We start from the raw sequence: 27,203 nt of genomic DNA on the forward strand, positions 1-27,203 counted from the left end.
TTGTTTCCATTTATTACTAAATAATGAATTGCTTAAAATCCATCATAGTTTATAATTATTCATTCATTCATTTATTTTTCTTAATTCAATATTTATTGATTTGAGTGAGGAGGATGTTGAAGATGTGGCATTAAATAAGCAGCTATGTTCAAATCGTCTAAAATACCATCTGTACCTAGAGAATACCTATTTGGAACTGAATCCCTCACCCAAAGCCTATTAAAGCCTTCATACATGTTTACAAATTTCACAAATAGTAGCCAAGATAAAAAATGTATAAACGATTGGAAGATACAGGTCTGAGTGTGAAGTCTTTATAATTTGTTATCATTTTGGATGCATAATGACCTCAAGGAGATACGATAGCTTTGGGTGAGACTGCTTCCCAATCAATCCCCAGAAAAGGTGAGATGTGAAAGAGGTCAGATCCAATGCTCCAGGCTAATGGGTGCCAACAAATAGGAGGCAACTCTGTAAAAGATTTAAAGAGATTTATTCTGAGCCAAATGTGAGGACCATAACCCATGACGCGGCTCCGGGAAGTCTTGAGAACATGTATTCAAAGTGGTTGGGTTACATTTAGGAGGGCAGAAGTTATAGGTAGAGACATAAATCAATAAATATATGGTGTACATTGATTCAGCCTGGAAAGGCAGGGCTTTTTAAAGTGAAAGGTGGCAGGTGAGGGGAGAGGGTTGGGGAGACATCCAGGTTACAGGTGGATTCAAAGATTTCCTAACTGATAATTGGTTGAAGGGGTTAAGCTCTTCCTGAAAAGCTGAAGTCCGCAGAAAGAAATATTTGTAGTTAAGATAAGTGGGAGAGGGGAGGTGGTTGAGAGGCCAAGGTTCTTATTATGTAGATGAAGCCTCCAGATAGCAGGCTTCAGAAGAATAGATGGTAGATGGTAAAGGTCTTTTATCAGACTCTAAAGGGTGCCGGACTTTTAGTTAAATCTCTCCTGGAACAGGAAGAGACCTGAAAGGGGAAGGGGACTTTCTACAGAAGAAAGATTTCCTCACAAGAGACAACTTTGCAGAGCCATTTCAAATTTTGTTCAAAGAAATATATTTCAGGGTAAAATACTTTGATTAATTTCAGGGGGCTTCTATCTGCCATGTGATGGTATACCAGAGTCAGGTTGGAATGTGATGTCTTATTGTTGTAAAAAGCCTGTTCTCTCAATGTTAAGATTTCTATTTTAATGCTAATGCTGATCAGTTGTGTCTGAATTCCAAAGGGAGGAGAGTATAATGAGGCATGTCTGACCACTCCCGTTTCCATCATAGCCTGACTAGTTTTTCAAGTTTTCTTTGGAATGATCTTGGCCAAGAGAAGGGGTCCATTCAGTCAGTTGGCAGGGTGCTTAGAACTTTATTTTTGTTGTACATGGAGAAATAAGGTTCTAACTTCTGATTGGGGGAATCTGGGTAGAGTATGAATGATAGATGTCAACCAGTGTGGCCTCTCTTAGCCTTGGTGCTTACCTGGAATATTTTGGCTTTGTTGCACATACATAATTTGGAGGATTTATAACTGGGTCCTGTGTAATTCTTCAACTGTTCACTAGTTGAGGGTTAGCAAAAGCAATCTTATGCTTTGTGTATTAATTCCATTAGAATATTTAGTAGACGATTATCTCATAATAAATGTGAAAGGCGAGAAACTAATCAAAAGCTATTAGCTCAAGCCTTTATTAAAATATTGCAACATGAAACACAGTTCAAGATGACTATATTGTAGGGACCAGGTAGATAAATATTTCGTAAGACAGAATTGGAAAGGCCAGATGTAACTGCCCAGTGGGTTAATCTTGCCCACTGCCTAGACAGAGCTAATTTATCTAGACAGGGGAATGGCAATAGAGAAAGAGTTTAATTCATGCAAAGCTGACTGTACAGGGGACCAGAGTTTTATTATTACTCAAATCAGTCTCCTCCAAAACTTGGAGATTGAGGTTTTCAAGAATAATTTGGTGTATGGGGGGTCAGAAAGTTGGCAGTACTGACTGATCAGGTCAGAGATAAAATAATAGGGAGTCAAAGTTGTCCTCTTGTGCTGAATCAGTTCCTAGGCAGAGGCCACAAATCCAACTGAGCCAGTTTATCAAGACCTGGGTAGTGCCAGTTGATCTATCAAGTGCAGGGTCTGCAAAATATCTGAAACACTGATCTTAGATTTTACATTAGTGATGTTATCCCCAGGAGCGATTTGGAGAGGTTCAGATTCTTGCACCCTCCAGCTGCATGACTCCTAAGCCATAATTTCTAACTTTGTGGATATTTTGTTAGTCCTGCAAAGGCAGTCTAGGCTCTAGGCAGGAAGGGGGTTTGTTTAGGGAAAGGGCTATTGTTATCTTGGTTTCAAAGTTAAATCATAAACTAAGTTTCTTCCAAAATTAGTTTAGACTACACCAGCAATGAATAAGACAGCTTGGAGGTTAAAAGCAAGATTTGAAGGCAGTTAGGACACATCTCTTTTACTGTCTTATTTTCTCAGTTATGATTTTTGCAAAGGCAGTTTCACAGTCATAGTTCAGTTTTATTCCAAGAATTATTCACTGGCAAGTTCTGGGAAATTATGAGGAAACTGAAATCATGTTGCTCATGGGATAAGATGCCCGAAGAGCAAGGTGTGGCCCTAGTTAAGCAGCTATTGGTTGATCAATTTGAATTTAGCAAACGGAGTGGAAAGAAACAGTGGAAACTAAGTTCTTGTAAGGATCAGTACAACATTTTAAGTCCTTCTCTTTGGCCAGCATTGGCGTAAAAGATAACATGCTAAGGACAATTGTCGGAGTCCAGATTTCCATTGGTGCCTTTGATATCTTTGGAGATTGTGGAGTCTTGAGCGTGTTCAGCAGCTCCTTATGTGACTTATATTTCTGTGGTCACTGTAATAACCTGTCCAGGGGGTAGCAGTTAACAAGTATTTAGGGCTGTGTGTAGGACATAGTGTAGAACTCTGAAGCCTCGAAAAACAAGAACTAGAATCATTAACAGTCTTTGAAAGGTTGTCCATCCAGCCCATCGTTTTACCTGGTTTTAATCATAAAACCAAGTTCCACCCTCCATCTGGATTCCTTGATCCAGGTGACCCAGAATGTGGCAGAAGAGCCAGGTTGTCAAGGTTTCTTTCTTTTGTGTCTCATTTTGTATCTGATTAGTGAAGTATTTTCAAAATAACAGAGTCATTTGTAGAAATCAAAGTGTTAGTATTAAAGGAGGGCATTTTTTGAAGTTTTTAAATCCTCATTCATTAAAAATCTGGAATTTAAATTCATAAGACAGGAATAAGACAGCTAGAAGAAGAAGAAGTGTTTGGTGGTCACAGTGATGCAGCAGTCAAACTGTTAGCAGCAGTGAATTCAATGGGTCTTCAGCAGCTCAATTCTTGCCTCCTTGGAGGAGAGAATTCAACCAAGGGACATAAGGCAGAGGGAGAGACTAAGGCAAGTTTTAGGGGAGGAGTGAACAGGAATGAAAGGAAGTGCACTTGGAAGAGGTCAAGTGGGCAGCTTGGGAGATCCAAGTGCCCCAGTCAACCCTTGACTTCAGATTTTTACACACTGGATGATTCTGAGGTTTGTGTTTCTTCTCCCTTGATTTTTCCTTGGGGCAGGCTCTCTGCATGTGCAGTGGACTGCCAGCACTTGAGAGGGGCCACATGCGGAGTGTGTTTACAAGTTGTGTGCATGCTCCTTTGAGGCATTTTTCCCTTATCAAGTTGAACATTCCCAGAGAAGGGTCATATGCCAGTTACACTCCACCATTTTGCCTCTTAGTGCGCATGCTGGAGCCCACTTGCCCAACTCCAGAGATCTTATCAGAAAGCTGCTAATCACCAGCTTCAGGTGTTTTATATTTAATGGGAGACTGCCTTTCCCTGGCACTGGCTGCAACCAATTATTATTTTAGAGAGACAGTTTAACAACCACCTGAGCATCACCTGATGGTTGCCTGACATTCCTGTGGGGCAGGGCCTCTCCTGTCCATGTCTGCCAAGCTACCTACTCTAACAAAACAAGAAATCTTGGGTAGAAGTTTTCCACCTGTTGCTTCATCCAGGTTCTTTGGAAAACAGTCCCCTTTGTGATGTGCCTGCTTCTGAAGAATCCTGAGAGATTCTGTGTGATAGCTGCCATTGGTATGGAGATGCTGGAGATGCATAATGACTTTTAACTGAGAGACATGACCCCAAAGTTCCATTCGGTGAAGTTTTACTATAGTATTTATGATTGATAGTGCCTGATAGTCTTTTTCTGTGGCCCAAGAGCATTCCGAGATTGATGTCATTTTTAGCAAACCAGTGATCTTGGCAGATCATGCAGGATTCTCTTATTTGTCTTTGGAAAAAACTGAGTGCAACTGGATTTGTTGATTAAAGATTTGGATATACAGCATAAAATCTCTACAGCAATTCTCAATTTTGGAAACTCTAATTTTGGGATAATATGTATTCTTTCAATTTCCATTGATGACTTAAGACGATAAGAAGAGTTGAGTTCTGGAAGATGAACCATATTTTGCAAACTCCTTGGCTATAGTCCCTATAAAGTTGGTGCCTCTGTAACTGGATAAGTAAGTTGATGTGTCCCAAGGTAAGAATATATAGTCTAGAAAAAAAAAATTAAGCTAGTGCTAAGGTTGTTGTTTCTTGAGAGGGAAAAACTGCCATCCAGAAAACAGACAATAGTTAGAAGATATTTATATCCATTTGAATGTGACCATGTATAAAATGTATCTTCAAATGTTCAAAGCCTTCATTTAAGCCATTATTCCTGTTAATGCTTCACCTTTACAGCTTTGCTAGTGTCATTCATTTGGCATGAAAAACACATGCCAGAAACATCCTCAATAATTTAGAGTAAAATTGCCAGTGTTTTAAGCTTATAGCCAATTTTTCCCTTAACCATCTATTCAAGAATATATGTTATCCAGCATTATCAAGGTGAAAGAGTGAAATCCTCTCTTACAAGACAGCCTGGAGAATTAGGTTACAGTTGATGATTATTCTGTAAATAGCAACACAGTGTTCATGATTATCTGGGAATAACACTTTGTAAAGCACCAATCCCTAACCTTTTTGGCACCAGGCACCAGTTTCGTGGAAGATCATTTTTCCATGGACAGCGTCGGGGTGGGGAGGATGGTTTCAAGATGATTCAAGTGCATTATTACATTTATTATGCACTTTATTTCTACTATTATTACATACTCATCATAAGGTAGAATCAGTGGGAGCCTGTGCTTGTTTTCCTGCAACTAGACGGTCCCATCTGGCAGTGATGGGAGACACTGACAGATCATCAGGCATTAGATTCTCATAAGGAGTGTGCAACCTAGATCCCTTGCATGTGCAGTTCACAATAGGGTTTGCACTCCTATGAGAATCTAATGCTGCCACTGATCACTCGCCTGCCACTCACCTCCTGCTGTGCAACCCAGTCCCTAACAGGCCATGGACTAGTACTGGTCCGTGGCTTGGGGATTGGATGCCCCTGTTGTAAAGAGTAAGAACAGACATGGGGACAAAGCTCCCTGGATTTTCCATTTACATCACGAAGCCACTGTATTTGCCACTGATTGTCCCTGACTGAGATGTGCATTAACATCACAAAACAAATGTTAATAGGGAGAATCATTCACCAGTTTTGATGCTTGAACATGAATATGTTTCTTTAACTTGAGAGATAAGAAATATTGAAGTGATTTATACAAATACATTTTATGTGCATATAGTGAAACTATGAAAACTGAGCTTCTCTTAACTGAGATTCTTTTTCCCATTGCATGTTAAATTATATAAACAACAAGTTCCCATTATAGTTACATTTATTAAAAATTGAAGAATGGAGAATGCCAAAGCATTTTATTATCCTTCTATTTTGAAGGTAAGAGAGCAAATTATTTTGTTATTCGTTGGAATTTCAAAGATATTCAAAGATATCTGGGAGAAGTAGGCATGATCCACATGAGTCCACTGTGAGGACAACTGGAAATGCGTATCTGGTGACTCCTGGACCCACTCTATTGGCCTCTTGGTTGAATTTAATCTGATTCTTTTACAGCAAAGAAAAAAAAAATAATGCTGAATATAATGCATTTTCTGAATTCTGAGAGTTCTTCTAGTGAATTATTTGAATCTGAGGGTGGTCTTAGGAATTCAAACTTGCAGCTGGTATCAAAAGTGAGAGCTGTCTTGGGGACTGCCAAGCTTCATAATATGTAAAACCTAACATATCTGTGACTTTCTTGAGTTTCACAACCAATGTAGAGTATTTAGAAAATTTAAAGCATGAAAATCTTGACCTTGGTATTGAATAAATTAGACTTAGCATTGACATTAATTTTATATAATAAAATGTGGAAGGAGATAGACAATATTCTAGAGAATACCCTTATTATATACTAATTCTAATTTGTCAAAGGATTCATGTATTTGTTCAGGACTATTATGAACCTACATAATTCTCAAATACAATTTACAAACCTCTGAATTCATTAAAAATGTTAAAGATGGCTGGAAGTAGTGGCTCATGCCTGTAATCCCTGCACTTTGGGAGGCTGAGGTGGGCAGATCATGAGGTCAGGAGTTCAAGACCGGCCTGGCCAATATATGCCTCTACTAAAAATACAAAAAATTAGCCAGGCGTGGTGGTGGGTGCCTGTAATCCCAGCTACTTGGGAGGCTGAGGCAGGAGAACCTCTTGAACCCAGGAGGCGGAGGTTGCAGTGAGCCAAGATCATGCCACTGCACTCCAGACCAGGCAACGGTGTGAGACTCCATCTCAAAAAAACAAAAACAAAACAAAACAAAACAAAAGTCAAAGACTTTAAAAATCATAAGTTCCATCCTTTTTATTCCAACTACAGATCTTATAAATAGCAAGAAAGTCTATAACTAGATTATATTTTGTTGTTGTTCTTATTGTTGCCTTTTTTTACATGGCCCATATGTTTTTAAGCAAAACAAATGCAGTTTAATAGTTTTTAGCTCTTTTTTCAAACTTTTGTCTGAGCTAGATATTCTTAGGATACACACATAAAGACAAAACACAAAACTTTGATCATTAAGTCTCTAAAATTCCCAAAGAGAGAAGAGAGTGGGAGAAGACAAAAGGAAAAATGTAACAGGAGAAGTAAGTGGGAGCTAGCTTCAGACAAATACTAAATTTTCATCAGTAAAATGTAATTATCTTTCCTCTTCAAGGGCGAAAGATTAGATGCAGGAAACCCATTTCAACACAGACATACACACTCACACACACATGCACACAAACGTGAGATTTATATAATTGGTTGAAATAAGATGACCTCACTTATATAATCTCTTTCTTTTAGACAAGAAAGAAAATCTCATGAAGGTTTCTCCCTTTTATGCCTCTGAATGAACAATTTTCTTTATGTCAAAAATTCTTCAAACTGATCATTGTAATTATAAATTGTCCTTGGTGAGATTCATGTCATATTCTGTGTTTGGTGCTGTTCACATCAACATAAATATTAATAAGCAGTCAGAGGGCCACTGGCTTCGTTGTCTACAATTCTAGTGGTGAGAAGCAAACACGTGCTACCTCCCCTCTGTCACAAACAGTACATCTTTATCTCACACATAAAAGCCCCTATCAATGACAATAGTAACAACATAAAATGTGAGTGGCACTCAACACAAAATGAAAGATTTCCAAGCAGAATCAGAGCTCATCTGGTGTCTAGCCACACCGGCCCCAGTGGGGAGAGAGAGCAATGTTGCTTCAGTGCTGTTCTCCTTTTTCACTAAAGTATCCAGTCCAGGTAATGGGGATCTGGTCCTGATCCAGTTCTTCTCAAAGGAGAATCAATAGCAAATGCCATTACCTCAAATTAAATAAACCCATTGCAGCATGACAACATCTCAAGGTGAATGGCTTTCAGAGCTGACAGCATAGATTGGGAAAGGACAGTTTTTCTCTGAGAGCTGTTCTCTGAATCCTTGGAAGGTATAAAAAACTGGATTTGTTAATTAGACTGTAGTATTCAGGGGTAGCAAGTTTTGGGGCATCATTTAACAGCTATTGTTGGTCAATTTGGATTTAGCAAGTGATGGGAAGTACAGCAGAGAAGATCTTGCAAGACATATCTTAAAATGAATCCTTGATTTTCCACTTCAAAATATGGTCCTCAGATTTCCTCACCTCTGTTAATGGTAATTGTATTATCCCATTTTAATACAGCTATGAAGAAATACCTGAAACTAGATTATAAAGAAAAAGAGACTTAATGAACTCACAGTTCCACATGCCTGGGGAGGCCTCACAATCATGGAGGAAGGTGAAGGAGGAGCAGAGGCATGTCTTACATGGCAGCAGGCAAGAGAGAACGTGCAGGGAAACTGCCCTTTATAAAACTATCAGATCTCATGAGAGTCACTCACTATTATGAGAACAGCAGCATAACCACCCCTTATGATTCAATTACCTCCAACTGGGTCCCTTCCATCACACATGGGGATTATGGGAACTACAATTCACGATGAGATTTGGATGGGGAGACACCAAACTCTATCAATAATCCAATGTTTTAATAGTATATGACAGTAATCTTAGTGTGATCTTTGCTTCTGCTGTTCGTCTTGCTTCTTTAATCCAACATATGAACAAATGTTGTCAGCTCTACTTTCAAAAGTATGCATACAATCTGATCTGACCAGCATTCAGCATATTCACTTACCATTTAATCCAACACTCTATCATTTCTTATTTGGACAATTTTAGTAGTTCCCTAAATGGCCAGCCTCAAGATTTTATTTCCATAAAGTAGCCAGAAAAGTTCTATTAAAATATGGGTTAGATCATATCATTTCTGCATTCAAAATTGCCCTGTTGTTTCCCATCTCATGAAGAATTAATTCAAAATCCTCATCTTTTGCTCTAACATATTATTTGGCTCTTAGCTACTTTTCTAATTTCAACAACTACGAATTTTATCCTTTTCTCGTGTGATCTAGCATATTGTCATTCTTTGAACAGTCCAAAGACATCTGTGCTTTCTGCTTTTCTTTTTTTGAATATTTGAATATCTAGCATTAAACAATAGATTAACTCCTAAAATCTAATGTTATCAGCAAATAATTACTTAGTATAATAATAATGATGGGCACATAATATACTTCTAGTACTTCAATATAGACAGTAATTAAAATTTATAAACATGCAAAAAGGTATTATTAATCAACATTTTACAAGGGAGAAAAGTGATGTTTGGAGAATCTAAGTAATGTGCACAGTATTATCTGACTTATAATTGGGTGCTCAAGATTCCATAATATCGGATTGTTTCCCGAACCATGTTGCACAATAACTAAATATTGTGCTATGCCACAACTGAGCAAATTGCAAAGGCTATTTGCAACTATCAGAAATGTAAGACAATTTAGAAAAGTGCATAATCACTTTTATGACATATGTGTTCTCAATACTTGCTTTGTCACATTTTCTATGCATTAAATCAGTGTCCTGATGAAATTTCATTGAAACTAGAAAGTTATCTTTAATCATATGTATATATCCATACCATTAAGTTATGCAAATGAGCATATTATCACATTTTCCAACTTACATCCATTAGTACTTCATGTATATATAGATACTACACTATTTGAGCTCAATTCCCACTCATACTTGTTGTTGAAATTAGTCTTATCTTGTTAAACTCTTAGCACATTTTTTGTAAGACTTTTCTAAAATCAGAGGGGATGGATGCGGTGGCAAGGGACAGGAAGAAGAAATGCCCTGGCACATAATCTCCTCCAACTGCCCGAGGTGACCTGCCGCCATCTTGACCTTTCTTTCCTTGGGTCTGGCCATTTTGAAGAATCCAGGCATCTCCTAAGCACATGAAACATTCTTGGTTTTTTCCTTCATTCCCTGTTCCGTCGGCTTACTTTTTGGTGCAAGCATATTTTGCAGCTCCCAGAAGATAGTGTTCCTCCCTGCTAAGCATTCTGGAAGACACAGAAAAGTTGAGAAATTAAATCATCCAGCGGCAACTACACTCATAAACTAATTTCTTTATTCACTACAAATGTTTTGCAGCTGCTCCCACCCTGGTTCTGGCACTGAACTCGACAATGGATCTTCATGAATCGGGGTATCCTAGATCTCTTTATATCTTTAGTTTTACATTTCCAGGATATTGTCACAATTTCATTTCTCCAACTCTTAAATTTAATTATTCATTTAGCAACTATATTTTCAGTTCTTCTTAATTTATTATGGCAATTTTATTTTTAATATCCAAGAGCTCCTTTCCACAGCCTATTGTCTCATGACAATGTATATACTGTTCCTTCCCCTACAATGTTACAAAGTTATTAAGTGAAAGGTTGGAAATGATCTGGGAAGTCTGCCCTCAGTGTGTTGTGCTCTATGACATGCTGCACTGAAGGTGTGGTTCATAGACCTTTACAGGTATGCTAAGACTTTGAACCCTATTCTCCATGCAGAGGGGCCTCACTAAAGTATTATTTACTGTGTCCCCACCAAATCTCACCTTGAATTTTAATATTCCCCACATGGTCCTTGGGAGATACTATTATACTTAGAGGTTTTGTTTCATTTTTAGGAAACTTATTTTTATAAAATCATTAGTGTTTCCTGTGAGTTTTAATCTCCTTTCTGCAGAGAGGTAGGTTCTTCTTTCATGTCACAGTGTTTCCTCAAATGGCCAGAGAATCTTCTTTGCTCATTCATATTTAGGAACAAGGCAATGCAAAGGCAATTGCTAAGTACAGAAGTCAAACTTGGTGACTCATGAGCTTTAAAGGGTGAAGATCTGGAGAAATGTCTAAACACTAGCCTTCATTTATTTAGAACAGTTTCTTATTTCTTCCTGAGTATTACTTCTTGAAAGAATAATTCTCCAATTCTTGTCCAGGGTGGTATGTCCCCACGCACTCAGTTTTTGTGAAGGTATGGAATGTGCTATCTCTTGTGTGAGTTTTTGATTATTTCTGCCTGAATACATCAATGTGGAGCCATGTATTTTCTGGCTCCTCAGTCTCTTAGAGTTGCAGTCCTGTGAGTTCTCTGGGATATACTTCCTCCAACCTGTTTCATCTATTGTCTTCCTCCGTTTGTTTTTTGAATTATAGATGTGTGTAAAACAATCTTATAGCCTGATTTTCTTCAATTTCTCTGTATCATTATGAGTTTATAATAAACATACCTCATAATTTCACATAATTTCATGGTATCTTGGAGGCAAGAAGAGATGCTCATATGTGGTTGGTCTGGCATCCTAAACTGGAAGTTTTATTTATTAAATATGTCACTTGAAGATTAATTACATTTGTATTTATTTACTGTTCTTAATGATTAGAAATGTTATTACCAAGTAATGATTTTGCCTTAGAAATGTGTTTATCAAATTCATCCAGGAAATATATCAGCTTTTGGTTTAATACTAAAATAACCATTTGTACAGATTTCAGATTAAATGCCCTTGAAAAAGTTTATATATCTTTATGTTGCAAATTTCAGCCTCTGATTCTCAACATACAGACTGGTGCATAGAAAAGACAGAAAGACAAGTGAGTTCACAGAAAGACAGTAATAGTTCTTCTGGGTCTTTCAATGGCAACAGCACCAATAATAGCATCAAACAATTGACTCTACCCAGGCTCTCTTCCTTCTGATTGGAGCATCTGTCTCTCTTTTATTATTGCTCTGCTTCTTTGACTGAGCTCAAGTAGTTTTCACAGTATGTACAGCAGTTCATACAATGATAACTTTTACTTTTCTTCTTCTCCTGATGTGCCCGTATTTAACGAGACTCTGTTCACATCAGTAAAAGATTTCCCTGGGTTTCTGTGGATGTTTCACTACTGCTGAGTTGTTTTTATTATCTCTGTCTGTCATGCTCATCCTCATCTGGGTTCTCGCTGGCCATTGACTTCTCATGGACGTCACTGTAATTGCCTTTGTCTGCCTGCTGGGTCTCAAAGTCCCCTGTCTGCTTCTCTCAGGACTTTTAATCTATGATGTCTTTTAGGTATTTTTCTCAGCCTACATCTTTAATAGCAATGTCATGGTGAACGTGGCCATGGCAGCTGGCTGAAAATCCCCTTTACGTTCTGTCCTGGAAGCTCAACCTGGGGTCTGGTGTTGAGCGTGATGTTCCTCGACTGTCTTTGCCTAGAAAACTGGTCTTCCCACATTTCACTGGGAGCCACTTCCTCATGTTGGGCATTGGAGACATTGTTATGCCTGGTCATCTGCTATGCTTTGACCTTCGCTATGATAATTACAAAAAACAAGCCCGTGTGGACTCCTGTGGTGGCCCTGGACCTGCCAACATCTCTGGGCACATGCAGAAGGTCTTTTACTTTCACTGCACCCTCATGGGATACTTTGTAGATCTGCTCACTGCTACTGTGGCCTCTCACATTCACCAGGCCGCCCAGCCTGCCCTTCTCTGTTTGGTGCCATTTACCTTATTGCCACTCCTCACGATGTGTTTAAAGGGTGACCTCCGGTGGATGTGGTCTGAGCTATTCCACTCCAAGACCAGTAAGCTCCCAATTCCTGGAAGTATGATGGATCACGTAGAAAGTGACCAGATGCCCATGATAGTCCTTTTCTCTCAACTTGTGGTTTTTGTTTCCTCTCAGAACTGGCCTGGTATTCAGAGATATACCTGTTAAAGGAACTGCTGGGTGACTGGGTTTTACATTTAAAAGGAGCTTATTTGCAGGACAGAAGTGCTGGAGCCCTGTTTGGTTCCTTCTCTTTCTGCAGATGTGGAAGTGGACGCCCTTCTAGAGAGACAGGCCTCCCCCGGCACTGCTTCCTCCCTGTTTTTTATGGATCTGCACTACATGGTTACTTTGTGGTAGAGAGAGAGGTGACTGTTTCAAAACTGAAAACAAGGAGTTGTTCAGACCTTTTGACCACTAAAAGGATGAAAAAAATTAGCAAACCAAAATTCCCTCAATGAACCCTCGAAACTTTGGGACCGGTTTCCCATGGAGATTCTTCTTTCCTATATTTTGATTTATTAAATATTTTCTGTGGTATGAATGCTTTCTTTCTTTTCTTTTCTTTTCTTTTGTTTTTGAAATGCTTTTTTTTATTAGACCAGAAAACTGATCAAATCTAAATTTGGACAAACTAGAAATAGAAAGTTTGGGTGATAGCAATACACTCTATAGACACATTCTAGCATCACTTCCACTTACCAGGTATCGGAGAATCGTGGTGCCTGCAAATGCGTGCTCCTACAATCCAACACACAATTACCAAGACTCGGTAATTTATAAAGGAAAGAGGTTGAATTGACTCACAGTTCCACAAGGCAGGGGAGGCCTCACAATCATGGTGGAAGGTGAATGAAGAGCAAAGTTACATCTCATATGATGGCAGGCAAGAGAGCTTGGTGCAGGGGAACTTCTATTCATAAAACCATCAGATCTTGAAAGACTTACTACCATGAGAACAGTATGGGGGAACTGCCCTCATGATTCAATTATCTCCGCTTGGCCCCGCTCTTGACATGTGGGGAATATTAAAATTCAAGGTGAGATTTGGTGGAGACACAGTAAATAATGCTTTAGTGAGGCCCCTCTGCATGGAGAATAGGGTTCAAAGTCTTAGCATACCTGTAAAGGTCTATGAACCACACCTTCAGTGCAGCATGTCATAGAGCACAACACACTGAGGGCAGACTTACCAGATCATTTCCAACCTTTCACTTAATAACTTTGTTACTTGTGGGCAGGTTTTTACACCCATCTCATAGGGTTGTCATAGGATTTAATAAGGTAATTTTTATCACATGGCTTTAAGTTGTTTTTTCAAAGTAATGTCAAATAGGACATCATTTGATTATTCAGGGAACTCAATTATTGATACAACTTAGCTTTTTCTCTGACACAGAAATGGACACTCAATGACACAACAATAAAATTAAAATCAAAAACTATATAAAAATAAAAATTCACCAAGAATTATTATTTACATTTAAAATTAGCTCAATCCCATGACATACGATGGAAGGTAAATATAAATCAAATCATAATCTCTTAAGTAAATAGAGAAGTAAAAACACTTATTATTTGCCTATAAAAGTTGAAGCTAGATGAGGGAACCATTTACCTGATGCTCCAGAAAAGTCCTTGCTAGGTGCTTAAAATAGGACTGTAAGAAATATGTGAGAGAGACAGAGAGAAAGATTGTAGAACAGAATCTCAAATAGATACATGCTATTCCTTTCAAAATTTTGTGCTGCAGTGTTATTTTTAGAGAGAATTACCATATACAATTTTGTAATTCCTGTTTATAGTGTTTCTCAAATGATTATATAAATAAGTTTAAAGTAGAGTTATTTTAGAAAATTGGGGTAAATCACTCTCAGAACAATTAGGTCTTCAGTATTTATGTAACAACTAACTAGAGTATTCCAGTATTCCCCCCAAAAATCCATTAAAGTAGGGAGCCATTTGAAAATATTATATAATAATGGGAAAACCTAAGGATATATTTTGGGGGATTAGTGGCAACTAACAAAATAATTGACAAAAGATGTAGTAATAAACCATAATGCCAATAATATAACCTTATTTACCAGAGTCTGATATGATGGTAAATGCAATTATTCTCAAAATTTTAGACAGGAATAACTAAAAACATTACCATCTCTCTTTAAAAACCAAGAAAAACAATTTAGAAAGGGAAAGCAAAAAATGTCCAAATGTAGATTATAGTGTGAATAAAAAATTGTAAATGCTATGTAGCTCTACTGGATTTTGAAAATAGAATAATAACTCATCAATTTCTCATTGTCCTATCTTAGTATGTGTAAAATATTATCATTCTCCAATTCATTTTCAGACAGATTTTGAATAATGGCCTAAATATCCCTAATTGTGCTGGCTTATATTTTATGTCATTGTAGGGGAAGGAACAGTATATACATTTCCTACTGCTGCAGAACAAATCACGAGAAATGTAGCAGCTTAACACAAATTTAGCATCCCACAGTTTCCATAGGTCAGGAGCCTCGCTTGTTTTGGATAGGCCTTCTGCTCAGTGTCTCATAAGGCAGAAGTGGGTCCCAGCTGGATATATCCTCATCTGGAGGCTCTATTAAGGAAGAATCCACTTCTGAGATCTCTCAAACTGTTGGCAGAATGCATTGGCTACTATATGACTTAAGTCCCTGTTTTCTTGGTAGCTGTTGGCTGGGAATGCTCTTAGCTCCTAGCGACTCGCGGGTCGTTGGCCTGTGCTTTCTCCATAAGCCCCGCCCACAATATGGCAGCCTCCTTCAGTGCCAGCAGCAGAATCTCTCCCATGCTCTAAATTTCCTCCTTCAGATAAGGCCAGGCCCACTCAGGATAATTTTTGATGAACAGAAAGCAAACATATCTGGTGTCTTAATTTCACAAATATTCTATTATTTGAATATTTCTTTTTTTTTTTTTTTTTTTTTTTGAGACAGAGTCTCGCTCTGTCGCCCAGGCTGGAGTGCAGTGGCGTGATCTCGGCTCACGGCAAGCTCCACCTCCTGGGTTCCCGCCATTCTCCTGCCTCAGCCTCCCGAGTAGCTGGGACTACAGGCGCCGCCACCACGCCGGGCTAATTTTTTGTATTTTTAGTAGAGACGGGGTTTCACTGTGTTAGCCAGGACAGTCTTGATCTCCTGATCTCATGATCCACCCACCTCGGCCTCCCAAAGTGCTGGGATTACAAGCATGAGCCACCACGCCCAGCCTATTATTTGACTATTTCAATATTTGTGTATTTGAATTATTCAAAAAAGAATATTGGGGTCTATCTCAAACTTTTGCTGCCACAGCCTGAGTAGGGTAATTTTAACCTTAAAAAGATTTTGATATATACCCAAAGCAAATAAAAATAGTTTTGTGAAATTCAAGAGTGACACATTCATCAAAATAATTGACAAAAAAATTAAAGTATAATTTAAAACCCCAAATTTGTATGTTTAAAGAATATAGTAAAGCTTAGAAGTACAGCTTTCAATTTAGTATTTAAAATATGTTTTTTTAAAAAATAATGGGAATTGATAAATTCATATCTCAATGAGGTAAAATCATTACAGAAGTAAATTCCCTAGAGGGAAAATTTTTATAATTCATATTTTGATAAATTGTTTATCATCTTGCATCACTCTTGTAACCGGTGTTCAAAATGGTAATAGGAAAACTAAAGACTGTAGAATCTAGTCCTCCAGCATATTTATCTATTTAAGAAACCAAAATGTTATATTTTATTCTAAAATACTACATGATTATAATGACTCTTTAACTTAGGTAATTGAATATTTGATCCGTTGATATTCTTAAAATGTTTCTTTCCAAACAGACTACTTTTTTTTCAGTTTGATCTCTTTCAAATGTAACCATACTGTTATTTTTTTGTTTCTGCATTTTTATATTAATTGCAGTTTATTAATCAATATTGATAAGCATTTCAATGGGTATCAAGACCATTTGATTTGAGAAGCATTAAATCACCCCTTTATTAAGAAATGTTTCTCTTATAACATACAATGTATGTTACTTTAAATAATTTGTTGGAGTTTTTAACATGCTACATGAAAAGAATAGCACAAAAACATGAACTTGATTAACACATGACAGCTTATTCTCATTTTCTGTATTCCATGGAGAAATGCTGCCTTCCATCCATATTCTGTGTCTATTTCATGTTCAATAAAATCAAATGTGGCATTGCTTGGTGTCACTGAGCCATGTCCCTGCCTGGGTGGATGCCTGATCAAAAAGCTACTAAGAATCTGCAAGAAGGAAGTAGGCTGGGAAGATTGGGAGAAAGTGCTAGAATGTTTGTAATAAAAAAGAACGTAAAGTTAAACATGTAAGGCTTAGTGAATGTATCCAGATATCTCCAAAATTGTAACTTTGTTTTGGAAGAAAGTACACTTAGTCAACTTAAAATTTCAAAAAGTTTCATTCATTTCATCCAATCATTGATGACCATGGTTCTACTGCTTATTGTCCTACTTTTCAGATGGATATGACTTTTCTTGCCACTGTTCTGTTTCACCCCATTCACATGTTTATTATTATTATTATTACAGTGGTCCATCTGACTCATTTTGTAACTTTCTGTGATCATTATTTTGCACAGAAACAGATTAAATGAGAAAAAAATGAACGTACTGTAATGGTGAAAGAATAACGATAAGAATAATTTCTTTAAAGAAATTAAATATGTTTTACACACAAGCATTTATTGTTCTTTCTGCAGTATCCAAATTTTAAGGGAAAGGAATAATGCATATGCACATGATTAAACCTTTATTTCTTTGTCAGGATAAGTAGAATAGCAACAACAACAACAGCATTTATATTTCGGTTAGTTTAATTCCTCCCACTTGAGGTAAGGTAATGTATTAAAAGGGAATGGGAATGGACTCAGAAGTTTTTTAACTTTTAATCCAAAGTTTCTGGGTTTTGACGTTGAAAATGTTATTTATTTAATTTCAATATTTCTATTATTTTCAATGGGAAAGTAGAAATGCGTATGTATCTTGGGAAATTGATATGATTAAATTAGGTAATAAATTTGGAATAGCTGTCCTGATGCCTGCTTTGCAGGAAGGCACTCCATGAGTGATTGCTATCCCTTAAATTGCTCTACAGGCAATTTTATGGTGTCCTCATTGCTATAATAGTTGACTAATACAACTCTAGCATCCACTAGTTAATGTATACTCTAAGTACAGATCTTTATTCTTAATTTACAAAAGAGTTTAGGAAAGAGTTATATTCTTTCCTTTTTATTAACTGACTTCTATAAAGTATTAACAACTAACCTTGTGAAAGTGTTAAAGTACTTATGAAAATGTCTAATTTATTCCCAAGAAGCAATCTGTTTGCTTAAAGAATCTGCTTAAACAAATGACTTTATTAAATAACCAAGTGTTTCTAAAAAGAATGGTACTAAAGAGGCAATACAAAGAATATTAATTAGAAAATTTTCATTTTAGCCCACATGGGAAAAAATAAAATGGAACAAGAAAATGGACATAGAAAATACTCAATCTGTTTGGATTTTTACCTTCCAGACATTGCAGAAAAACTTAACACATAAGAACTAATAGCATTTAAATTATAATATCCCCCATTCAGAAGATCCAAGTGAGAACAGTAGGCCATTGAAAGTTACGTGCTTTTATGTGACCTTGTTTATGATAAAATTAAGGTAAATGTCTACGCATGCATTAGATAAACAGCAAAGTCTAGGATCTTAATAATATTACATTATTCGGTTCAGGTACTTTTCTCTGAAATAAACTTTAGATTTGTTCAGAAAAGGTAAACATAGAGGATAAATGCTTTTTATTCTTCTGTACCATACTCTTCTGTAGCTTAATACATTGCATGTAGTCATGATATGCCATAGTATAAAATACTGGCAGCATATGTTTCCTTCTAGCAGCATATGTGTAGAACAGTCTCACGCCTGTAATCCAGCAGTTTGGGAAGCTGAGGTAGGTGGATCACAAGGTCAGGAGTTCGAGACCAGCCTGACCAACATGGTGAAACCCTGTCTCTATTGAAAACACAAAAATAAGCCGGGCATGGTGGCGGGTTCCTGTAATCCCAGCTACTCAGGAGGCTGAGGCGGGAGAATTGCTTGAACCCAGGAGTGAGCTGAGATCGCACCACTGCACTCCAGCCCGGGTGACAGAGTGAGAGCCCTATCTCAAAAGAACAACAACAACAAAAGAACAGTCTATCCATTTTGTCTTTTTTTATTTTAGTTTCTATTTTTAAATTTAATTTAATTTTTTATAAAGACAGGATCATGCTATGTTGTCTAGACTGGTCTTGAACTCCAAGGCAAGCAATCCTCATGCCTTGGTCTCCCAAAGTGCTGGGATTACAGGTATGAGCCACAATACCTGGCCCTCTATCCATTTTAGAATCATGTATTTTAAAGCGTTTTTGGAATTCAAAGTATTTTTAAATGGAATATAATAAATGGTGGATTTATATGTGGATGCATTAAAAATAATAGAATATATACAAATGTGAATATCTAACTCGATGTGTGTGCATGTATAACATTTTTTCTCCCTTTGCCATTCTTTTAAATATGTTTCGCTATGGTGAATATCAACTACATGTATTAGAAAATAAGATCATTATCATCACCATCAAGAACATTGGTGGGAAAGCTATGTTGTAAAGGCAGGAGGAGTTTTTAAAGTCTCGCACACATGGCAGTTACTGAATGACACATGGCACAGCATCCTTGCCTTCTACATACTCACTAGTATTTGGCTTAAAGTATGTTCAGCTTCTTTCATTCATTGCCATTTTTTCTTCAAAATGTCACTTTACTGATATTTTTAATTATAATTCAGTGTGCTGCTTAAACTACCAAACAAGAAAAATTGCAAGATAGGGCAATATTTTTGTTTTGCCATATACATTTACTTGCTTACAAAAATACTTTAGTATACCGTGATGTAAGGCACAGGTAGAAAAAGATGTGAATATAGTAATTTGAATCTGAAGTTTATATACTCATTAATAAACATGTTTTCACGCAATTAAAAAAATACATATGCTTCTTATCTGGACATCTAGACATTAGGCATATACATTTTATGGTAAAACGTCAGTTATTTGTATTTATAAAATTATCTCCATTTAATGCAATATTCAATATATTTTAAAGCATCATATGTATTACAGATGTATATTTGTACATGTATATGTCTGTGTGTGTGTGTGTGTGTGTGTGTGTGTATAGTTTGTTTTTGTTTTTTTCCTAGATGTAAATGTAGTCTTAGTTTAAATCTGGAATATCTTGCTAGGCTGGTTTTTTCTTTCCTACATATGAGAACATGATATAATCAGATAGATCATCTTGTTAACATACCTTTTACTTTATTCAGAAATAAAAAATATGAGTATTTACATTGCTTTAAAGACATATATGAGTATTTCTATGTGATGTTATTTTAAACAGAGAAACTTTCTCATTGGTTGTGATGAAAGCTATTGTCGATAACCTTTCATGGACTTTATTTAATGTTATTGGCAATCGCAGAAATGTCAAGGAACACTGTGGTTCTGGAGACCTAACAAGGTGGTGACGGTATTTAATAACTGTGTGGTGTACACTAGAAGTTTACCAAAAGAGAAGTATTTACTCAATTTACTAATTACTAAAAGAGAAGTATTTTCATCACCAAAAAATTAAGTGAGGTGATATGTTAATTAGCTTGATTGCAGTAATCATTTAACAACATATAGGCATATCAAAACGTGTTGTACAGCTTAAATATCTATAATTTTTATTTGTCAATTATATGTCAGTAAAGCAAGAAATAAAAAAGCCACTTTGGTCACTTCCTTCACGTTTTATGCCAGATTGAGACAGTTTCTTCTATTTGGGTAATGAGTGCAAGGGAGGTCCTCAATAATTTCGTGAAGTAGAATTAGTTTGTAATGTTGGAAGATGAATTTCCCGCAGCTTCTTCAGTCACTTTTCTTCAAATCAGGAGTAATTTTATTGAAGAAAGTCCAGGGTACCCAGAGCCAATAGATTACTGAAGAGTTCAAGAGGTGAACTCTTTTCCAGTCTGTCTTTTCCTAACAGCTTATTTGAAATCGAAATATATATATATGTGTGTGTGTGTGTGTGTGTGTGTGTGTGTGTATGTAGATGTTTTTTTCCAGTTATAAGCTCAATATGTTTCTATTACATAATATGCAGTTGTCTCTCAGTATCCATGAAGGACTGGTTCTAGGATTCCCTGCAGAGACCAAAATCCAGCGTTGTTACAGTCCTTTCTATAAAATAGTGTAGTATTTGCATATAACCAATGCACCTTCTCCTTTTAAATCATCTCTGGATAACTTATAATACCAAATATAAAGTGTTACTTAGTTTTTATAGAGAATTTTTAAATTTGTATTTATTATTGTTCTATTGTTATTTTTCTATTTTTTAAAATATTTTCTATCCACAGCTGGTTGAATCCATGGAAGCAGAAGCTGTGGATACAGGGGACTGACTTTAACACATATAAGCCAAAAAAGAAACATGAAAGAAAAAAAGGAAGATAAAAGCAGGAAAAATAATAAAACATACAGAGAAAAGGAGAGAAATCAAAAAGTCGAAACAAAAAAAGAGAGAAAGGAATAAGGAAACAGAGAAAATTGGAGAGAGAAGGTGAGGAATAGAAGGAAGATGGAAGTTAGGAAAGATGGAAAATGGAAAGAAGTGAGGGAGAAAAATTAAGAGGAAGAGGGAAGGAAGGAAGAAAGGGAGGAAGGGAAGGAGGGAAAAAGGAAGAAAGGAAAGGAGGGAGAGAGGGAGGGAGAGAAGGAAGGAAGGAGATAAGGAAGAGAGGGAGGGAAGGAAGGAAGGAAGGAAGGAAGGAAGGAAGGAAGGAAGGAAGGAAGGAAAGGAAGGAAGGAAGGAAAGAAGGAAGAGAGGGAGGGAAGGAAGGAAGGAAGGAAGGAAGTCTTTATACATGTTATGCATTGAATAATACCATAACCTGTGCATCTTGTTCCAAGTTCAATTTGTTTCCAGTCCAGTATGTGTTTCCTTACTCATGGATATTGAGCACAGAATGGATTTTCAAATTTGCAAATTTCTGCTATTTAACCCAAATCATTTCCCCTAGTTTTTATTTGTGCTTGTTTCTGTTTACATTTTTTTTTAAACAAACTAGGATTTGCCTTCCTATAGAAAAATGGAGATTGTCAGTGGAGAGAAACAGAATAAGAGGCATAAATTAGAGGCTGAGGAATTGCTATTACCTGTCTCGATGCATCACTCAATGGATTTAAAGGGACACATGACTGATACAGACCCCAGGTATTAGTTACTTTGAGGTGAAGACTCACTGGATAAGTTCCATTGTAGCTGTCAGGTAGAGATGTCATTTTCAACAGTTTTGGAACTTGACTTGTGAGCATACTTTGCAATCATTCTGACTTGCACTTCTGGCTATAGAAATTTCTAGGTTTAACATAAATATTCAGTACCCATTTCCGCCTCCTTCAGCTGTCAGCTTCAATTCATCTTTAAAAGTTTAATAACTTAGATTTGTATAGCACTTGTTTTCAAGTCAATTTCAGAAATAAAATTTCATTTTGTTCTCAAACAACCTTCAGATGTCAAAATTAATATCCTAATTATAGAGACAAAGGAACTCAAGTACACAGAGATGAACTGTTCTTTCCTGGGTTACCTGGACAGCTCCAGAAAGAAATAAGGTTACAACTCACCGTTTCTGATGCCTACATTCGTGAAATGAAGATAATTCTGTTTTGCTTTGCTTTTCATGTTATAAGACAAGCATCTGTAGGAAGAAATGGATGATCTGTCTAACCTCTCCTTTTGCTGGTCAATGCACTGGGTCTTCCTGTGTTTATCAGTCCCACTCTAATTATGCCTTTAAGTGCCTTGAGTGGGAAGATTTTTTTTTCTGTATCCTTCCTCACAGAAGTGCTCAACTTCTAGTAGCAACTTAGGTGTCAAGTGACTCTGGCCATAAAAGGAACCTGGTAACAATCCCTTTCACATGTGTGAAATCCCTTTCACATGAGTGTTATAGTTTGGCTGCGTCTCCACCCAAATCTCATCTCAAATTGTAATCCCCATGTGTCAAGGGAGAGGACTTGGTGGGGGGTGATTGGATTATGGAGGGCGGTTTCTCCCATACTGTTCTCGTGATAGTGAGTGAGTTCTCACGAGATCTGATGGTTTTATAAGGGACGCTTCCCCTTTTGCAATCTCTGTCTTTCCTGTCTCCTTGGGAGGAAAGTACTTGCATCACCTTTGCCTCCCCAGCCACGCTGAACTGTGAGTCAATTAAACTTCTTGCTTTATAAATAACCCAGTCTCAGGTGTTCTTCATAGTAGTGTGAGAACAGACTAATACACTAAAATATCTAAGTGGTCAGAGAGATTTAGAAAGTCCCATCGCACTGAAATCAGTACCCATTTCATTTGACACTTTTCCATTTTTCATTCACTCATGCATTCATTTCCTCATTCAAATTTGTTTACTGAACTGCTATTTCTTGCTATGTATAAACCACTGTTTCCAATCCAGCTAAGCATAGTGAAGTAGCACCCCAGATTTCAGGAAGATTTGCCACCAAAGGACAAGATTTTTTTTTTTTTTTTTCCGAGATAAAACTAAGACTGAAGAAAATAATGTTTAAAGATTCAAAGATAAGGGGGAAAATATATTGTGTAACCCTTAACAATACTTGGAGGATGGGAGACTCAACTTGCAAGAAATGGTTGAATTCTCATTCCAATTTGTAAGACATCCCTGTGGTTAAGGCTTTTGGGTGATGAACGAATCAGACTTTTATATGCCTGGGTAGTTAGGCTGTTTTTGTTAAATGATTCATTAAGCTCTGTAAATTCAGAAAGAAGAGCAAGTTAGAAGCAGTACAGTATTTCATGCATGCTTGTTAAGCTCTTTCTTTACATAATGAGCAGAGTTTCAAAACTTTTGACTACACTGCCACTAGCAATGAAATACTTTCCTGAGATAAGTGTGGTGCAGCTTCCTATTTCGAGAAGATATTTACTGTGGATGGAGAAAATGGGCGAGAGCCAAGTTACCACATGTGTTCCATTGTCTCCAATGAATTTGTGTTGAGCATCAAAAATTGTTTCTTACCTATTTTGACAACTTTACTATTTCCTTTAACACATCAAGTTGTAATTCATTATGACAAAAAGTTCAGCTCTTTAAAATATGTTTGCAAGAAACCTTAATTAAGTATGATTTCTACTTATTAAAAGGAGAAAATGCAAACACAGTTCTTAAATGTGCATGTATATTTGTGTGTGCTTCTGCTTTACATTAATCCTTGTGAAATATAGGATTAAGTTTACCATAGAAGTTACATCTTGAAAATAATGTTTTTGTGTCATACTTTAACATACATTTAGATAATACTGACAGTAAAATGCAGGAACTAACAAATCATAGCATTACAAAATATAATTGAGTTTGACTGACTGTTGGTAAATTGGAATTTCATAGATGACGTTACCACTAATTTAATCTGTTATCCTAACAATATTAAGTAAAACATGTCTGAATTTTTCTATTGACAAGAAAGGAAAATTATCCACTAACATATTATAGGGATATTTCCATGGGTAATTTATTTCTTTTAATCAATTCACTGCAATCTTCATTAAATCTTTCTTAAAATTACATCTTCAAATATGCTTTTCATATTTATTACAATGGCCCCCCTTTATTCTTTAAAGAGATGCACATTATCTGCTATCATGGCCTATGAAATTAAAGCACATCAGGGAATAGAAAGTATGTTCTTACATTGGAAGACTTTATGTTAGTTGCTGTAGTGAATCCCTACGACTTTTCTATTGCCTTGTCCTTTATTTTGAATATAGTTCTAACCTTTTCAGACCAGAAGCAGGTCTCAGTTACCTGTGACACAGTTTCCAGTTCTCCGCCACGCCTAAATGGCTCAAGCTGGTGGCCGGAGTTAAGAACTTAGGGCATCTCTCCCACCTAGCAGGTGGGGGCTCCTACTTTCCCACTGCCTCCTTTAAAGGGACTGTTCAGGCATTTCCCCATGAACTTAAAGTGAGCCACACCGTACTGCCTTACATAGACACTGCTGGTTGCCACGTGTATCCGTTCTCTCTTCCTGACTCTTCATTCTTGCATGAATGACTCATGACTGCTCTCCTAACTCATTACACTCTCCTTTCCCAGAATCTGAAAGTAATAAATCCTTGAGCTTATTTTCTGTTGTGGTGGTGGGTTGATTTTGCACCTTCCATCTGAAGAAAAAGGGACTTCCCTAGCTGGCAGAACACAAGGTCGGGCTCCTGGCACCAGAGAGAGAGCCAGGCAGGCATAAACCGCACATGGGTCAGACAAAAGCGAGAAGGGCATCTGCTGGTATAATCAAGTTTCCCTTGTGAGTCACCTTCTGGTCGTGGGTGAGACAACCAGACATTAGGCCATCTACCAGGTAATTGAAAGAGCTGTGAAAGGCCCACTGTAAACACGTGGATCTACCTCCCCTTCGTTTCCTAGTAGGGCAGGGCTGCTGGTGGATGTGGAAATGAAATCCCAGTTTAGCTTAGGACTCTCAAAATAGTTGCATTACTGGGAACTCCTCCTCCTTACGATACGAACACTTAAGCTTTCTGTATTAGGTCTTAAATAGAAGTGAAAATATTTGATTTATATATAATTCTTTAATTTCCATGATTCACCCTCTGAGTTGAGATATTCTGCACTGATGCAGGAACTTGTGGCCAATGTTAGAAAACTTGCTAATATTGTAATGATGTAGGAATAAAAAAACTATAGTTGATTCTAAATGTAAAATATTAAATTTAAAGAAGGCTTTATGCCTTCTTTTTGCTTCCCATTTATAGAAATAAAATTTTGAAGTATCTGAATAAATGAGAGATGTATCTTTAGTCAATTTTCAGTATATTATTCTATGTAAGCAACCTAGAAATATTTCTGATTTCTTTTATCGTAATAATATTTGAAGTTTCTTCAGTTGCCAAGTATTTTCCAGTTGAGATCTCTCTCTCTCCCCTCAACTCTCAAAACCTCCCACATTTTCTATGGGGAATTTCTATGTTTTACCTTTACAATGTCTGGGGAAGAAGTTGGGATTCTCTTCACCTTTTTGTTAATGGTTAAAGATGTCAACATAATTTTTACTTGTCATTTTTAAAGCCTTTTTAAATACATGTTGGCACTACGGGTGGTTGTCTAATTGCCAGCAGGCAGCTGGTCTGATGTCCAAAGCATTAGATGAGGGGTCAAGACACCTGATTCTCATTATGTGTAATACTATACACCTGTGTCCAGGACCAAATTGCTACTGTTCTCTGGGGATTATTTACCTCATCTGTGAAAAGAAGAGTTTGGAAATAATTTATTATATCCTTTCTACGCCAAGATTGCATAATTTCTTCTAAGGAATACTAGTATGACTATTGCTTCCTATAAAGGAGCTCATTTTTAAGATTGTAAAGGGGCCCTGATCCCTAAAATCTTGAGAGCTACTGAAATTTGAGAAGAGATCAGACCAAGTGTTTTGCAATAATTCTTTGCTGTTTTTGTTTTATTTGTCTTTAGCCCTTCGTTGTGTTATTACTTCAGTATGTTGAAGGAACTTAAAAGTTGAGTGGCAGAAAGGACAAGAGATAATAAGAGTAAATCTTTTTCAGTACTTTTTGATATTTAACAAAGAACATCTTTGGCTGTAATGGCAATAAACATCTTTGGCTGTAATGGCAATAAGAGTGAAGTGATAATTGAGCTTAGCAATGAATTTTTCTTCCAGAGAAAGGAAAAGGTAAATAATTTATTTACATATAAATAAGGTACGTTAGAAAATTTCCCTCTATAAATGTTAGATGTAAATAAACAAAATGACGACTTATAAAACACATATAACTTTCAAGATCATAGCACAGGTTGTTTTTCAAGGTTCCAGAAAACTGACTGTAGTAAAATGAAGCATATTTTTTGCAGGTAGGCATTAATGATATCATTGGTCAACTAAATACAGAATACAGGACACCCTACATACATACTGACTGAAGCTAATGCTAGGTAAGAAAGACCTTTAATGAGATTTAAATGAAAATTAATTTTGATGAAAGAATTACATAGGTAAACATAGGTAAATATTAATAAAACTTTGTGATTAGCCAGTGTCTTACAAATTTGAACAATATGGCTATTTGCAATTTTCCCTATTCCTGCATGTCTGAAGTCTTAGAGTTTTTATTTTATGTATATAAAACTTACCCTAAAATGCTCCTGGTAGCATGCTTGACACTTCACATTTTGTGTTTGAACATACACTGCCTCAACTTGTTAATACTTATTTGTCATTTATTTTACCAGAAACATTTCACTTTCTTGAACTCTCTTCGCTCCACAATATCACTGAATACTAAATTGATTATATTTTTAGCAATAATTTAATATGTAATTGTTGTAAACAAGAAGCATGGCTTTTATCATTTCGTGATTATATTTATGTGGATGAGTATTTCATTTTGCAAATCACGGTGACTATTAAGTGGATACCAGAAGTAAAAAATCACTATGGTTTGCAAGAGGTGGACAGTGGAGTTTATATCACCTGAATCACATTGAAAACATATA

General features: G+C 36.7%; 1 long non-coding RNA gene and 1 pseudogene across 1 annotated transcript; one reads left to right on the forward strand and one right to left on the reverse strand.

Annotated features, from left to right (window-relative positions):
• Positions 1 to 1,678: 1,678 nt before the first annotated feature.
• On the reverse strand, positions 1,679 to 22,734 carry LOC135968226 (uncharacterized). The gene is made up of 4 exons (XR_010582839.1): positions 22,598 to 22,734; positions 9,798 to 9,984; positions 8,712 to 8,812; positions 1,679 to 2,971 (listed from the first exon to the last, which is right to left on the reverse strand). It is a non-coding gene; the product is annotated as an uncharacterized lncRNA (long non-coding RNA).
• LOC102126968 (signal peptide peptidase-like 3) lies at positions 11,506 to 12,577 on the forward strand (annotated as a pseudogene).
• Positions 22,735 to 27,203: the final 4,469 nt, after the last annotated feature.

This window comes from Macaca fascicularis, chromosome 18, assembly GCF_037993035.2.
Source record: "Macaca fascicularis isolate 582-1 chromosome 18, T2T-MFA8v1.1".
NCBI lineage: Eukaryota > Metazoa > Chordata > Mammalia > Primates > Cercopithecidae > Macaca > Macaca fascicularis.